The sequence below is a fragment of the Xenopus laevis genome, chromosome 5S (genome assembly GCF_017654675.1).
Source record: "Xenopus laevis strain J_2021 chromosome 5S, Xenopus_laevis_v10.1, whole genome shotgun sequence".
Taxonomy (NCBI): domain Eukaryota; kingdom Metazoa; phylum Chordata; class Amphibia; order Anura; family Pipidae; genus Xenopus; species Xenopus laevis.
The window spans coordinates 30,384,592-30,401,598 of record NC_054380.1 but is presented as its reverse complement, the minus strand read 5'-3'; the positions used below and the strand labels follow the sequence as shown (position 1 = coordinate 30,401,598).

The following is a 17,007-nucleotide window of genomic DNA, read 5'->3' as shown; positions in this document are numbered from 1 at the left end:
GTGGCATGTTTTACTGATGATAACCAGGGGACTTGTGACGTAAATAAAGTTGTTCTTCTTTTCAGCTGCAAGACCATGTGTACCTCTAAGTGTGAATCTACAAGTCCTCTCTGTATGTAACAGTGGTATTAACCTTATTTAAAGGGTTTATTCGACCAGTGATTACACTATAGTTGTATTTGCGGGACAGTGCCAAACGCAACTATGTGAAATTGCATGGAGCCACTATGGGTCAAGTACCTTTAATGAATGGTGTGCATGAGCCCTGCCCTTGTGTATAATAACATACATTTCTATAAGCATATCTAACAACTCTTGGCATAAAGAGGCTAATGTGTTGCTTATTGCAGATCTGTGCAATTTTCTATAAGTATTAAGAAAACGATACTTGGAAATTATTGACCTGTTATCTGGTGGATCCTGAGAACATAACAGAAAATCTTAAAGGGGTTGTTCATCTTTGAGTTAACTTTTAGTATGAGTGTGATATTCTCAGGCTTCCTTTTTTATTATTTGTGATTTTTTAATTATTTCACTTTTTGTTCAGCAACTCTCCAGGTGGAATTTGCTAGGGATCAAATTGCCTAATGGTCTGAATGAGTACATAGTATATGAATAAAAAGTAATACAGGTATGGGACCTGTTATCCAAAATGTTTGGGTCCTGGGGATAATGGATCTTTACATAATTTAAATCTTCATACTTTAAGTCTAAAATCATGTAAACATTAAATAAACACAATACGCTGGTTTTGCCTCCAGTAAGGACTAATTATATATTACTTTGGATTATCACAGAGAAAAAGGAAATAACTTTTAAAAATTTGGATTATTAGATTATAATGGAGTCTATGGGAGACAGCCTTTCCTTAATTCAAAGCTTTGGCACCCTTTGAAAGAGTCTTTATTTCACCATCTGTTCCTTTGAGTTTTAAGGGTGTCTCTTATTCTTTGTGTGGCTGTTAAAGGGATTTTATCATTTCTAAAAGAACATTTATATGTACTAGAGGACTTCCAACTGCATAAAATGAGGGTTCTGCCATTAATGAAAAAGATCTTCTATGTTCAGTTTCAGTGTATTATCATCTGTACAGAAGAGCCCTTGTTCCTCTGCTAGAGCAGTCATATGGAAACATTTGGGAATTCACTTGGGAAGTAAACTTATTTTAAAAATATTACAGAGCTCTGCAAAATATTTTTTTTATATTTTTTGCACTTCTCTGTCGGATGATATGGGGGATACAACCCTTGTGCTTTAACATTAAGGGGCCAATTCATTAACTTCGAGTGAAGGAATAGAAGAAAAAATACTTCGAATTTCGAAGTGTTTTTTTGGCTACTTCGACCATCGAATGGGCTACTTCGACCTTCGACTGCGACTTCGAATTGAAGGATTCGAACTAAAAATCGTTCAACTATTCGATCATTCGATAGTCGAAGTACTGTCTCTTTAAGAAAAAACTTCAACCCCCTAGTTCGCCACCTAAAAGCTACGGAACCCAATGTTAGACTATGGGGAAGGTCCCCATAGGCTTGGCTAAGTTTTTTTTGGTCGAAGGATAATCCTTCGATCGTTGGATTAAAATCCTTCTAATCGTTCGTTTCGAAGGATTTAATCGTTCGATCGAACGATTATTCCTTCGATCGTTCGATCGAAGTATTTGCGCAAAATCCTTCGACTTCGATATTTGAAGGATTTTCATTCCCAGTCGAATATCGAGGGTTAATTAACCCTCGATATTCGACTCTTGATGAATTTGCCCCTAAGAGGTTAAAACTAATCTCAAAAACAAAGTAGACTATACTATATTAAATGGTAAGGAGAGCATAGTTTTTTTTTATTCCTTTACAACTTTAGGCCTTTGTCCATGTCTGTTACAAATTGAAGAGAGGTCGGTGGAGAGAGATAAAAGGACTTGCCTTAGGTTACTGAAAGGTTTCTCTGATTACCCCTGTTTTGCTCTAATGGTTCTGAAACTTGGCTGAGTCAATCCCTGCATGGGGTAATAACTCAAGAAGGTATGAACAGCACAGCGCAGGGATATTTAAATCCCAGTACAGGAAGGTGAGTAGTGTAGGCAGAGCAAACAGAGAAAGTACAAAGGGAAGGAGTAATTATATGAGAGCAGGTCATATGCACATAAAAATGTTAAATTGTGCATGCAAAGAATTACGTTGGGGCTGTGCTTCAGCTCTTTCCTTAATTCATTCCAAGAATAATACATAATTCCAGTTTCCTTTACATCTTCCAAATGTTGCACTGACATCCCTAGAGGTCTTCAGCCTCCTCAATTTATAATATAATTGTGTTTTGTTCCTCTGCCGTCCAGGATAAGTGCTTTGAGCAAAGCCTTAAAAGTTTTAAAATCACATGGCTTTATATAGAAACTTCATGCAAGATGCACCGGCCATGTAAGGGGTGGCATAATGGTGTCCCCTTTGATTCCTCTTATCTGTATGTCATTCACAAGGTGCTTAAAGGAGAGTCTGTGAATGCATGATGCATCTGGAGCCCTGTACTTAATATGTGTATATCTGTACAATTTGTGGTTGCTGTCACACTGCTTCAACTGTCAACACACATGTAGCACAACTTCAGTAGAATGCTGGGGTGGGACTAAGGTTCTTAAAGGAGAACTAAAGCTTAACTAACAAAATAGACTAGCAGGGGCGTAACTATAGAGGAAGCAGACCCTGCGGCTGCAGGGGGGCCCAGGATGTATAGGGGCCCCATGAGGCCCTAATTCATATGCAATTTCAATAAATATTGATAAAACAGGTCAACCTCTAGACATTTTGGGGGCCTGAAAAATGATTTGCTGTGGGGCCCAGTACTGTCTAATTACGCCATTGTAGACCAGAAATGTTGTACATTATGTTTTGGGCTTCTGTACCAGCCCAAGGCAACGACAACCCTTTAGCAGTAAATATCTGTGTCTCCAAAGATGTCCCAGTAGCTCCCCATGGCTTTTCTGCTGATTCACTGCACATGCTCTGTGCTGCTGTCACTTACTGAGCTTAGGGACCTACTCACAATATACAGTACACATAGAACAGAAATGTCACAATATAAGGCTGATTAGTAATTAATACAGATAATTACTACATCGCATTACATTACAGCACAGAAACCAGTGCAATTAGCATCAGAATTTAATAATCAGCCCTGTAGCATCATCTTATATTACAGATAAACTGCATTGTCTGCTTGAAAATTTGCATCAACCCCTAAGCTTAAGCTACCAGTTGCTCAGAGCCCACTGAGCATGTGAGTGTTTCAGACACTTTAAAAGATGGTGGCCCCCTGTGACAAGTTTGAAGTCCTGGATCATTTGCTGCTATTGACAAGCTGAAACTTTAATCTAGTGCAATACGTTCAGTATATAAAATATTGCCTTTTTAGCCATGTATATTTTTAGGGTTTCGTTGTCCTTTAAAAACATAAGCACAGCAAAGAAAAGCTAGCATTAAGACTAGTAAGAAAAAATGTGCATTTGAGGAATTCACAATGTGCATTTGTAAGAGGTATAAAGTTAAGCACCCCCCTAATAAAATTTGTGCAATAAAACAAGTTCAGCACTTACTTATATTTGTTTCCTGTAAGACTGCATTTTCCAGGAACACTTCCTGCCCTGCTACTGCAGAGGGAACTAATGTGCACAGCCAAGGTAGGAACTTTTACTTGATGCACCAGTTCCCATGTGCAGGACTAAGAGAATGTTCCTATTGTCTTTCAGGTAGTAATCCTTAGTTTAATGTTTTACAAACTTGTTGAAAACCATTTATATGCCACTGCAAAGTAGTTTAATACTGTCTACAGCACACACAGCCTGCAGTGAACTAAAGCAGACAGACAGTTACACCTGCAGAATCAGTGCACATGTTGCACAGTGGTTTATGCTGATTACAGATCCTTTATGTTGTCTCATATAAAGAATACTGTTTCATAAAAGCCACACTATGATATGTATAGAATTGCTATGCTATTTGTGTTTCCAGAACAGTATTGTTAAAACAGCATAATGTTATATGACCTGTATACTGAATTGCTTTTATAGAAGTATATATGTTATTTAGTTTAGGAACTTTTACTTGATGCACCAGTTCCCATGTGCAGGACTAAGAGAATGTTCCTATTGTCTTTCAGCTCCCTGCAATAAATGGAATTACTTCTCTCTTACCCTACCCTCGCACTCTGAATTCATTTTCATATGTGCAACACATTTGAGGAGCGGTCAGCAGAAACTTTTATTATATATGAGGAGGCCAATGGAGCATGCAAAAAGTAACCAGGCAAGGAAACAAACATGAAAAGGGTAGTGGGTTAAAGAGTAAACATAATCCTAATTATTTTATAACTATAAACAGTAAAAAACATAAGTATTATTTGTGGAGTTCTTAGCAATGGATCCAGGTAGAGTCCTGCAGTGGGTCTGGTACCTGCAGGTTACATAGTTACAGAGTTACATAGTTAAATTGGGTTGAAAAAAGACAAAGTCCATCAAGTTCAACTCCTCCAAATGAAAACCCAGCATCCATACACACACCCCTCCCTACTTTTAATTAAAATTCTATATACCCATACCTATATTAACTATAGAGTTTAGTATCACAATAGCCTTTAATATTATGTCTGTCCAAAAAATCATCCAAGCCATTCTTAAAGGCATTAACTGAATCAGCATCACAACATCACCCGGCAGTGCATTCCACAACCTCACTGTCCTGACTGTGAAGAACCCCCTACGTTGCTTCAAATGAAAGTTCTTTTCTTCTAGTCTAAAGGGGTGGCCTCTGGTACGGTGATCCACTTTATGGGTAAAAAGGTCCCCTGCTATTTGTCTATAATGTCCTCTAATGTACTTCTAAAGTGTAATCATGTCCCCTCGCAAGCGCCTTTTTTCCAGAGAAAACAACCCCAACCTTGACAGTCTACCCTCATAATTTAAGTCTTCCGTCCCTCTAACCAGTTTAGTTGCACGTCTCTGCACTCTCTCCAGCTCATGTATATCCCTCTTAAGGACTGGAGTCCAAAACTGCACTGCATACTCCAGATGAGGCCTTACCAGGGACCTATAAAGAGGCATAATTATGTTTTCATCCCTTGAGTTAATGCCCTTTTTTATGCAAGACAGAACTTTATTTGCTTTAGTAGCCACAGAATGACACTGCCCAGAATTAGACAACGTGTTATCTACAAAGACCCCTAGAGGGTTAACCGCAAAAACCTGTGGTACCCTGCAGGTTGCAGGTAGAAGTTCCGGGTGCGGGTATAGATGCGGGTCGCGGGTCGGGCCGCGGGTCTTCTCAATATCGATTTTTACTCCTTTTTTCTCATGACGTCTACTTACGATGATGTCACTTCCGGTTTACAATGACAGCACTTGCTGTTTTACTACTTTTTTTCCTGATCAAGCCTACTTCCAATGTTGTCACTTCCGGTTTACAATGACAGCACTTCCTGATTCTTGATGGTCAGCGGGTCGCGGGTCCGGGTTGCGGATAAGGTACTTGTGGGTGGGGTAGTGGGTCCAAGCGGGTAAGAATGCGGGTCCAGGTTGCAGATTGCAGGTTGTGGATACGGGTCGGGTACGGGTTCCAAAAAATGGACCAACGCAGGACTCTAGATCCAGGTAAAATTGACTGGAAACCAACAATGGAATGAGTTCATAAATAAAAAAAGTGATTGAAGGTTGCCTAACATATATGCACCCATTTGCTTGCCCTTTAATGTTCTGCTCTTCTCTGGTTACATTTCTTAATGCTACTAACTATAGTAAGAACAATGGAACTAGTATTTAGCAATATCAAAATCAATGTGATAGCCCATCAATTCCACGTTGTACTTTGGGAATTCTAACTAACTGATCTTATTATTTAAATACTGACTTACCTAACAGACACCACATTAACAGAAAAAATGTGGGTGACTGAAAAGTAAAAATTTGAGTCTGTAGCATGTATAATTATGTCTAGAAATATATTTTGGGGATAAATACAAGACCACACTTTCCTCTGAGCCTGCACAAGTCATTATTTGGCTGTCTTGCCTGAATCTTTCCTTTCACAGCAGTGAAACGACTTTAAAGACTCCAGTCAAGATTTGACGCCATTAAAATAAATCTCCCATTGTGTCCTTTGTTCCTACACTAGTTTGTGTTGCTTTTTTAGTTTGTACATTATCATGTCTATATAACAAACTCAACAAATGGACGGCACTTCTGGACAAAGCTTTATTGGCAGGCTGCTGAAAAATGCAGTTTCAGGAGTGGATCCCTTAATCATAGGCTAACCCTCAATTATCATGTCTATCGGCATCTTCTCTACTCCTTATGATAAGGGCACGGTTAAAGAGAGAGAACAAGTCAAATTGACAAAGGCTCAATTGTTTGTCTGGCAGAATTTTAATTTGTGGAAAAATGCTTCTTGGCCATTATAAAAATTTTGGAGAAAGACTTTCTTTTCCTTTGAAATACCATTTTTTTTTGCAAAAAGTTCCTTTGGTCTCTTTAAAAGTAACAATCTTGAAACTAATAATTTTTGTACCTATATATTCTTTAATTGTACAGCACTGTGTCTACAAGTATTGTTATATTAATAAATAATGTACATTTAAAGCAGATATAAATATACAAGGGCAGCGGAAATGGCCAGTCAATACAGACTATTCTTTCTTATTGTATATGTGTAAAAAATGATAATATTAAATAAAGACTGCCCCATACTTGTTATAGTAAGAATGCATTTGCAATAACTTTCTTAACTCCTTGTTAACCCAATGTGTGTGTGTGTAATAATGTAATATAGCCTTTACCAGATGGCCTTGTCACCAGCCACCAATATAGTCAAACTAGGGTTGGGCAGAAGAAGCACGTGCCTAGGGTAAAACTGAGGGGGGTGCTAAACACATTCCTCATCTTCCTGCCACTATTTTGGCTTTTGCAGCAACTCCAGCCAGCTGACTGCTGGGGAATCGGTGCAATGGTAGTGACAAGCAGAATGAGGGGGGGGGGTTAGCAGCTGGTGACGTGCATTATCGTGGTCATGTCAACTTACCCACATATTTTATAAGTCTCCCTAATTTAACCCTCTTTCACCTATTCACTTACTGTAGTAATTTTCATCCAAACGTACCCCTGCAATTAACAGGGGGAAAGCCCTGGGTGGAATGGGGCATTTCCTGGTCAGAGGCGGGCCTGGCCGGCCGGTCGCCCTAGGCAGCCCAGCCGGCCAGCTCGCCCCCCATCTCCGTCTCACGCATATGCGGGGCAGCGGGGCTCATGTGCACATCATTCCTCACGCTTGCGCGGCAACAGCTTTCATGCACGCATGCGCGGCAGGGGCATTGTCGGCCGCAAGTCTAGTGCCAGATCCAGTATTGGAGTAAGCAGAAGAGGTAACTACCCAGCGCCCCCAATCATTGCACCAGGGCCGGGCCAAGGTAGTTTGGCACCCTAGGCAAGGGCTTCAAATCAGTGCCCCCCCCCGGATTACCTTTTCCCGCCTTACAATTATGCTCTTTTTAATAAAGAAGGCGTACAACACATTCATGATTGAAACTTGCCCTTTATATAAATATGTAATGTTAACAAACAAAAATAAGGTACACTAAACAAGTGGATATAGGTCCCAAATTTGTACCTGTGCCCCGCAAATCTGTGCCAACAACAGCCAAAATATTGCCCCCAAATCTGTACTTGTGCCAGCCCGCAGCCAAAATATTGGCCAACAAATGAGTCTCTGTGCCAGCCAACAGCCAACAGCCAAAATATTGCCCCTAAAGCTGTGCCAACAGCAGCCAAAATATTGCCCCCAAATCTATGCCTGTGCCAGCAGTAGTCAAAATATTGCCCCCAAATCTGTGACAACTAGCAGACAAAATATTGCCCCCAAATCTATGTGCCAGTGCAGCAGCCAAAACATTGCCCCCAATCTGTACCTGTGCCAGCAGCAGTCAAAATATTGCCCCCAAATCTGTACCTGTGCCAACAGCAACCAAAATATTGCCACCCCAGTCTGTACCTGTGCCAACAGCAGCAGCCAAAATATTGCCATCCAAGTCTGTACCTGTGCCAGCCAACAGCTAAATATTGACCCAAATTAGTATCTGTGCCAGCCAGCAAAAAATTTGCCCCTCAAATATGTGCCAGGCCAGAAGCCAGCAGCAGATTATTGCCCCAGACGATCTGTACCTGTGCCAGGAGTCAGCAGAAAATAAGCCCCGCAGTCATCTAGACCTAGCTCTCTTTAATCCAGGCCAGGCGACACACAGCGCACCGCATCAGCCCAGCTTTCTGGCTCTTTCTGGGGCCCAATGTGGTGTGACGCGGATGTTTGCGCGCCGCTTCCTGCAGCATTGGCAACACAGCGCATTAGGAAGAAGAAGCGCAGCAGCCAGCAGGAGACGCCGTTGTCAGGAAGTAAGAGGGAGGTGGGGACTCGGGAGCGCTGCCACTACCGCTTTACTAGAGGGATCGCATACCGCCAGGGGGTGTAATAAATACTAACAATTAGATAAAAAATTAAGTTGTAAAAGTTGTAAAAAAACAAAAATGTTCCCCTTAAAAGTGCGCCCCCTATGATTGCGCCCTAGGCAGGCGCCTACTCTGCCTACCCCTAGTTCCGGCCCTGCATTGCACCATAGGCAGCTGCCTCTTCTGCCTAACCCTAGTTCCGGCCCTGTTCCTGGTTAAAAAGGAGTAATGGCTGTGGTGGAACAAAATGACCAAAACCCACCAGGATCTGAAGGAACCTGGGCTAGACTGAAAAAATGTAAAACATTTTGAAACAAATGGTAAAACTGTAGAAATACTTTACTAAACAAGCCTTTGCAATTTGCCGCAGAGGTAACACCTCAGAGAAACCCATTCCGAATATTTGGACAGAACCTCCTTTCTTATAATCGGAATGGGTGCCCTTGTGTTAGCTGGAAAGACCTACTGGTAAATAAAGCATTAGAGAGATTATTATATGATCCCCTTATATATTTATTATCATATCACCCCTTACCTGGCCATTCTTTCCTCATAATAAGATTTTTCATAACTTTTAGCAGCTTAGTTGGCCTTCTCTACACCCTCTCTATTTCAATCCCATTGTCCCATTTGAACACCGGAGACCAAAACTATACAGAATATTCTAGATGGGGCCTTACCCGTGCTCTGTACCGTGGAAGAACGACCCCCTCCCCTTATTTGCCCTTGATGCTGCTGACTGCCATTGCTTGCTACAGCCAAGTTTATCATCTACAAGGACTCCAAGGTCCTTTTCCATAATGAATTTGCCTAGTGCAGTCCCATTAAGGATATAAGTGGCTTGGATATCTTTACATCCCAGGTGCATGACTTTACATTTATCAACATTGATTCTCATCTACCACTTAGCCCCCCAAATTGCAAATTTCTGTTCTATTCTGGTTCTGTTTGGTAGTTGGTGACTACACTAAGCACTAATCTTCTAAAGCCAAACCTCAATTTTACATAAAATGATTTTACATTGTCCCTTATTTTACTCTTGTTCTTTTGTGGTACAGGTATGGGATCTATTATCTGGAAACCCGTTATCCAGAAAGCTCTGAATTAAGGGAAGGCCATCTCCCATAGACTCCATTTTAACCAAATACTTCAGGTTTTAAAAATGTTTTTCCTTTTTCTCTAAAATAATAAAACTGTTGGATTTATTTAAAGTTGGATTTACTGTTGGATTTATTTAAAGTTTAAATGATTATTCAGTGGACTTAAGGTAGGAAGATCCAAATAACGCAAATATCTGTTATCTGGAGCATTCTGGATAACAGGTCTCATACCTGTACCACCAATATAATAATATAATAATATAATAATAGTTTTTCCTGGATTTTACACAATTTTTTTCTAATCCCTTGAAAAACAAAAAAAATGAGGGTTCTACGGAATCTATATGGCAAATTCTAATATCCGTTATTGTACCAGAATAATGTACAAAAACATTGCACACTTTCGGACTTCTTTACTTGGCAATCGTGGGAAGTGAAAATGGCGGAGTTGTTTGTAGTCAGTAATTCTATTTTCAGATTATAAATAAAAAATGTTGTACAGCATGCACATGTTCTCACCTATTTTGCAATATTTTTTCTTAATAATACAGAGCAAAAAATGTAAATTATTTCCGCTTTCCCTTCTGCCAACAACATGAATCTGTTACATGCTTCTTGTGCGGTAAACTCTGCCCTCAACACTAATCTGCATTCAGAAGCCTGTTAATGAAGTGATTCAGATGAACAGCAAGCAGTGTGCTCCATGGGTAGCGAGCAACATATTCTAGATGCTTCATTTTCAATGCTTAAATAGGGGAAAATCTAGTACCGGGTCTGGGCTGGTGGGGGCCCAAGAGGTTTCCCGGTTTCTCGCCGGCCCAGTTGGACACTGGGTGTCTAGCTCCTTATGGGCAATTTGCCTGATTAGCCATACATATGTCTGGAACTGCATAAGAACTGCACCTCTGTGCATTAGGCCATTTTGCTTTTAGGGCTTTCGTTTTGCACTATTCTGTTACATACCTGTATTTATTAGTGAACTTTGACTTTCAGCCACTATTCCTCCTTCCTGAGGCCCATTTACCTTGAGTACAAGATGCAGTCATAATCATAACTGACGCAGTCATCAGTATTACACTTGACCTAATGGTTAATGTTACTGGTTTTGCCACTAACCTCCTTACTCTTCTCTGTCTCAAGGTGGCCATAGACGTAACATTTACGATCTTTCCTGGAAAAGATCTTTCCAAGAAAGATCGTTTGTTTCAATACACGTGTAGAGTGGAATCGGCAGATACAGTATACAAATAGAAAAAAAGAATTCTACCTGTATCTGACGATTCAGCACTAACAATGGCTGATGTTCAGGTGCCTTCAAAGGCGACCAATCAAAATTTTCCTTCCAGCCAACCTATATCCAAGTCTTCTGCTGATATTGGTTGGTTCGTCTCCCACCATACATGCACTGAATATTGCACAAAATGTTTTTGTACAATATTATCGGTGCGTCTATGGCTATTAGGCATACCATTCTCCATGCTCTAGATCTGATCCTACTATTCTCTGTTCTGTACTAGAAACCTAGTTATGCCAGTCCCTATGCTACAGAATTGACCTGCTTTTCTCTGTACAATACGAAGAAAATAGTTATACCATTGCCTGTTCCATACTAGGAACATTGTTATATCAGTCTCTATTCTGTAAATTACTAGAAAAAGAGTTACACTAGTCCCCATGATGCAGATCTTTAGAAGCCTAATGTAAAATAGTATTGGAATTGCATGACATGGACATGGAATTTTACTCCTACTGTATTAAAGGAGAAGGAAAGCTACGGAGGCATTTTATTGCCAATAGATTAGCTGCAATAGTTCAAGCTAGAATGCTATATTTATTCTGTAGAATGTTTTACCATACCTGAGTAAAAGCTCTAGAAACTCTCTGTTTGTTTAGAATAGGAGCTGCAGTATTAATTTGGTGTGACATCACTTCCTGCCTGAGTCTCTCCCTGCTCTGGGCTCAGATTACAGTAGAGAAGGGAGGGGTGGGGGAGAGAGGAGCAAACTGAGCATGCACTTGCCCAGGGCAATGAGGTTTAAGCTGAAGGCAGGAAGTCTGATACAGAAGCCCATGTGTACACAATAGAAGGAAAGAAATGCAGTATTTCTTTTGACAGGGGACTCAGAGCAACATTACTTTGGGGGTTTACTGGTATATTTAGATGGACCTTTCTGATAAGGCTTACTTAGTTTTAACCTTTCCTTCTCCTTTAACTATTTATAAAGGGATTTTAGCAAAAGATATGTTTGCTATACAGGTATAGGATCTGTAATCCAGTAACCCATTAGACAGAAAGCTCCGAAGTACAGGATGGCCATCTCCCATAGACTCCATTTTATCTAAATAATCAAAGTTTTTAAAAATGATTTCCTTTTTCTCTGTAATAATAAAACTGTACCTTATACTTGATCCCAACTAAGACATAATCGATCCTTATTGGAGACAAATCAATCCTATTAAGATAAATTAATGTTTTTTAGCGGACTATGGAAAGATAACTTATCCAGAAAGTCAAGGTCCCAAGCATTCTGGATAACAGGTCCCCTACCTGTATATCAATCTACAGCCGTGAAAGCCTCAGCAACCAGTGGGGGAGGAAAGTATATATCAGATTTTGAAAGATTTGGGATTCTGCCTAATCCTAAAATAGTTGATTTGGTGCATACCTAACTTTACAGTATGCAACTTGTATCCAACAAAATGAAACACATGACAAAGACTGTAGAGGAAAATATTGTGAAGGTGTGGAGCTCAACCAATGGGAGACCCATCATTTAGGGGGTTAAACTTGAAAAAATCTAGGTTTTTTTTTACTATAAAATCGGAATTTTTAGTGGTAAAGAAAACTCGAGATTTATTATACCCCAAGGATGGAAAAAAGTCAACATACAAAAATCCGGCATCTCAGACCAACCAAGGTTGTATATAAGACAATGGGAGAGGTCCCTATCTTATTTTGATTGTTGGGAAAACAGGTATGTCCTTGATCGGATTAAATTGTGCCTTTTAAATTACAAATAAATTCTAATCTTGGATTTTAGTTTGGGCAGACTTTTTTTTATTAAAATACTCAGAAAAGTATAAATATGCCCCTTAGGGGCAGATTTACTAAGGTGCAAGTACAAAAAGTTCGAATTTCGAAGTAATTTTTTGAATACTTTGACCATCGAATAGGGTACTACGACTTCAAATTTACTTCGACTTCGATCCGAAGTAAAAATCGTTCGACTATTTGACCATTCGATAATCGAAGTACTGTCTCTTTAAAAAAACTTCGACTTCAATACTTTGCCAACTTAAACCTGCCGAAGTGCTATGTTAGCCTATGGGGACCTTCCAGAGCATTCGAAGGAAAATACGATGAAATTTTTCGAATCGTATGATTCAAAGTATGATCGTACGATGCTAAAAATCCTACGAATTCGAATTTCGTAGGATTCAATTCGATGGTCGAATTTCAAAGTATTTTACACTTTGAAATTCAACCCTTGATAAATCTGCCCCTTAATGTTAAAACTTACCGGTAAGTAAAATTCCCTAGGGCTGATGTGTGCCGTCCCATATGTATTATCCCACAACCTGCCTTCTGTTAATCTGGACGACCCTCTTCAGTCATCTGTGATTTGTGCAGAATGAAGGACATGTCCTTGGAAGAGCTGGTCAATGTTCAATCACTTTACAAGTAAGCAGTGTGGCAGCAGCACCTACCTGGAAGGCTGATTGGGCTAATTGTAGTAAATCCTTAACTAATATAATGATCCATAAATAAATATCTGCCACTTCTTTCATATTAAATCTGTCTACACTTTCATACATCTTATTCAGCATGAAGCTGCAAGCCCATCAAGTTCAGCCATCCCAAAACTCTCTTCAGATAGCATTCAGCCATCTACTTGCTTGGGTCATTTGTAACAGAGCCAAAAATGTACTAAAAATGTATCCAGTGAGGAGTGGCACATAGCATGATAAATATGACAAGGATTAGTGGCTTATTTGACCTTGTGGTTTAGGAAAATACAGCTAATGGTACACATATCATTTACCACCATGATTGTTTTAAAGGGGGTGTTCCCCTTGGAGTTAATGTTAGTATGATGTAGAGAGTGATATTCCGACACAATTTGCAATTGGTTTTCATTTTTTATTATTTGTGATTTTTTTTTAGTTATATATCTTTTTATTTAGCGGCTCTCCAGTTTGCAATTTCAGCAATTTCATGCATTGATTTGAATAGACTGGAATATAAATCGAGGGTGTCTGAATAGAAACACGAGTAACAAAAAATTGCAATAACAATACATTTGTAGCCTTACAGAGCATGTGTTTTTTAGATTTGGTCAGCGACCCCCATTTGAAAGCCTGAAAGAGTCAGAATAATAAGGCAAATCATTCAAAAACTGTAAAAAAAAAATAAATAATAAAGACTTTGTAACGTTGACATTGTAAAAGTAAATTTTCCCTTTAAAGTCTGAAACAATATCCTTAATTTGACATCATTCTCTTTTTCATTTGTATCACCCAACACTCTCCAATACATTGGCAGTCATTTAAAAATGGCAGCCAGTCTTGTTCAGTAAATTAAGCTTTTCTGTTGGTTCTGTTGATTGAGGCTCTTTTTCCTGTGAGCCTGAGGGTTTTACAAGCTCTTCTGCAGCGGAACTTGATTTTCTTAAAAAGTCACATTAAGGCTGTGAGTTTTATGTGACCTTGGGGAAGTTTAAAGTTCTTGGAACTTTCTCTTAGTAATAAAAAAATAAAATATGTTTGCTTATTCACTCCATGAAGCTCAAATCCCTTCTTCACTATGTGGTGTTATTCCTCTCTTACTGACCATTATGACACTTTCAAATCATTCAGCGAAATTGGCTGTAAAGTTTCGCCAAGGGACGCATGGCAGGACTCTGTAAATATTGCTTCACACATTAATATTGCATGAGAACCTTGGATCACAATTTTGGATAACTGCCGGCTACTTACTAAACATCACAGGACTGATAGTTGTAAGCGTAAACCATGCAGTCAAGAAAACAAGATGCCTGCTGAAACATCAGACTGCAGTTAAAAGAGTTGTTCACCTTTAAATTAACTTTTAGTAGGATTTAGAGAGTGATATTCTGAGATAATCTGTTCTCATTTTTAATTTTTTTTATAATTTATCTTTTTATTCTGCAGAAATATCTGTGATCTGTTGGTAGGTGCCAAATTACCCTAGCAACCATGCGTTGATTCGAATAAGACACTATGTACCCTTGCAGAGCATGTGTTTTAGGTGGGGTCAGTGACCCACATTTGAATGCTGGAAAGAGTCAGAAGAGAAAGGAAATAAAAAGCAAAAACTATTAAAAAAATGAAGGCCAGTTGAAAAGTTGTTTAGAATTTGCCATTCTATTACATAGTAAAAGTTAACTTAAAGGTGAACCACTCCTATAAGTTTTTCTAGCCTTACATTGTAGGGTTAAATAATACCATTCAAGTATAAACTTAGTATAAGTCTGACAATCTGATTAGCTTTGCCTTTCCTACTCTAGGGGGCAGATTTATCAAGGGTCAAATTGAAAATTCGCTATTCGAATTTTTGAAAATTTTTATGGTCAAAACTGTCAAATTCGACTAGGGAGTTACTCAAATCTATTTCAGTTTTTTTAAGATTTTCAGGATTTATTATACTCTGGCCTGGACTCAACTATTCGCCACTTAGAACCTGCCGAATTTCTGTTTAGTTAATGGGAGATGTCCATGGATCAATTTGGAGTTGTTTGCAGCCTTCCTGACATTCAAGGTAAAAAAGAGAAAAACTCCAATCAAGTTTTTAAAAGTTTTCGGGTCGATCCTATTTACCTTTAAATAGTTTTAAAAATTCGATCTTTATAATAAATTTCGATCGGTCAAATTTTCTAGGGAGTTTTAAAAAACTTGCATGAACTCAAAATTCGACCCTTGATAAATCTGCCCCTAGATGTTGGTTGCACAAACCTGCTCCCTGAGGCCTCCTGACCTTTAGCGCTCCCTAACCTCCCAGGTATGCACTGACACAGGTGCATGGGGCCTGTCGAGGTGACGGGATGGAGGGGGCCTGAGGGTGTTTGTGGGGCCTTTGATGCAGTGGCTCTGGTGGATCCAGACTCCCCCCAGTCCAATGCTGTACATAACCCCATCATTGTTTAAACCCAGTGGTGCTAGTAACTTCGATTTATATTTACTTTGAAATGACTGAATTATAAACTGATAATAATCATAATTGCTGTATTGTTTCTTTTTGGGGGCCCTGGAACCCCTGGGATGTATATGACCTATAAAGCTGACGGCAGCTGGGAATCAACAATATAGTTACATAGTTACATAGTTAAATTGGGTTGAAAAAAGACAAAGTCCATCAAGTTCAACCCCTCCAAATGAAAACCCAGCCAGAAGAACTTTATTGGAGCAGATATGTAAAACAAGTGTTGAAAAAGATGAGTGCACAGTGCTAGTCAGCAGCTACAAAAGCCTTGATGCTCTACCAAGAACACTGCACCATCTTTATGTATATATAAATGCAGTGGCGTAACTACTCGCCGGCAGGCCCTGGTACAGGATGGGCACCGGGGCCCCCCTGTCGGGCCGTCCTATAAAAATTATTATGGCTCTGTGGGCCCCAACAGGGTGTGGACCCGGGTGCAATCGCACCCCCTGCACCCCTGGTAGTTACGCCACTATATAAATGACCAATCATATCCTTAAATGGGCTTATTTACAAAGAAGTGCAATGTGACCAGAAGTACTTCCTACTTCACCTACTGTATATTTTGCTGCAAATCCCAAATTGTAGCATTGTTGATTTGTGGCCACAATACACAGGCAGCATATCCAATCACTTGAATCCAGTCTTTTAATGTTTACCATAGATCAAGAAGCGACCCGTTGAGGCATTGCCCAAGTAAAAGGATCCTCATATGTCCCTCATATGCACAATAAGAACTTGTAAAGGAAAAGGCATATCTCCAGATGCCATTAAGTGATGGTGATAATGAAAAAGCCATATTGATGACTCTAGTACACCATGGTCTCTACTTTTCCATTGTTTATTTATAGCAGAACAGAAATGCACATGGGCATACTGTTATGGAAGGAATATTGATATTAAAAAGGCAGTTCAAGACTATGGTGGTAGGTTTAGAGAAGTTTAGGTGAAGCGTGAAGAGGAGCAGTTTTATTTTTTTTACAGCATAACTGTAACACTAACTGCATACTATTATACATCAATATTCGATCTTGGTTGGCTGGGCTTTAAGGCACTTACTGTATGTCAGAGAAACAGATGCTGACTAGTGCTGGCTGTCATTAAGAACAAAGAGTGCAAGACCGAGGATGCCCGAACATGGGGATACATGAAGGGCATGTTTTGAGTGATATATAACTTAAAGTGAGAGGTCTTAAAGTGAGAGGACCAAGGTA

At 39.5% G+C, this 17,007-nt stretch overlaps 1 protein-coding gene across 1 annotated transcript in view; it reads left to right on the top strand.

The window, feature by feature from the left end:
* Window positions 1–17,007, top strand: part of fbln7.S (fibulin 7 S homeolog) — a 50,241-nt gene that overhangs the window by 9,897 nt on the left and 23,337 nt on the right. The window lies entirely within an intron of this gene.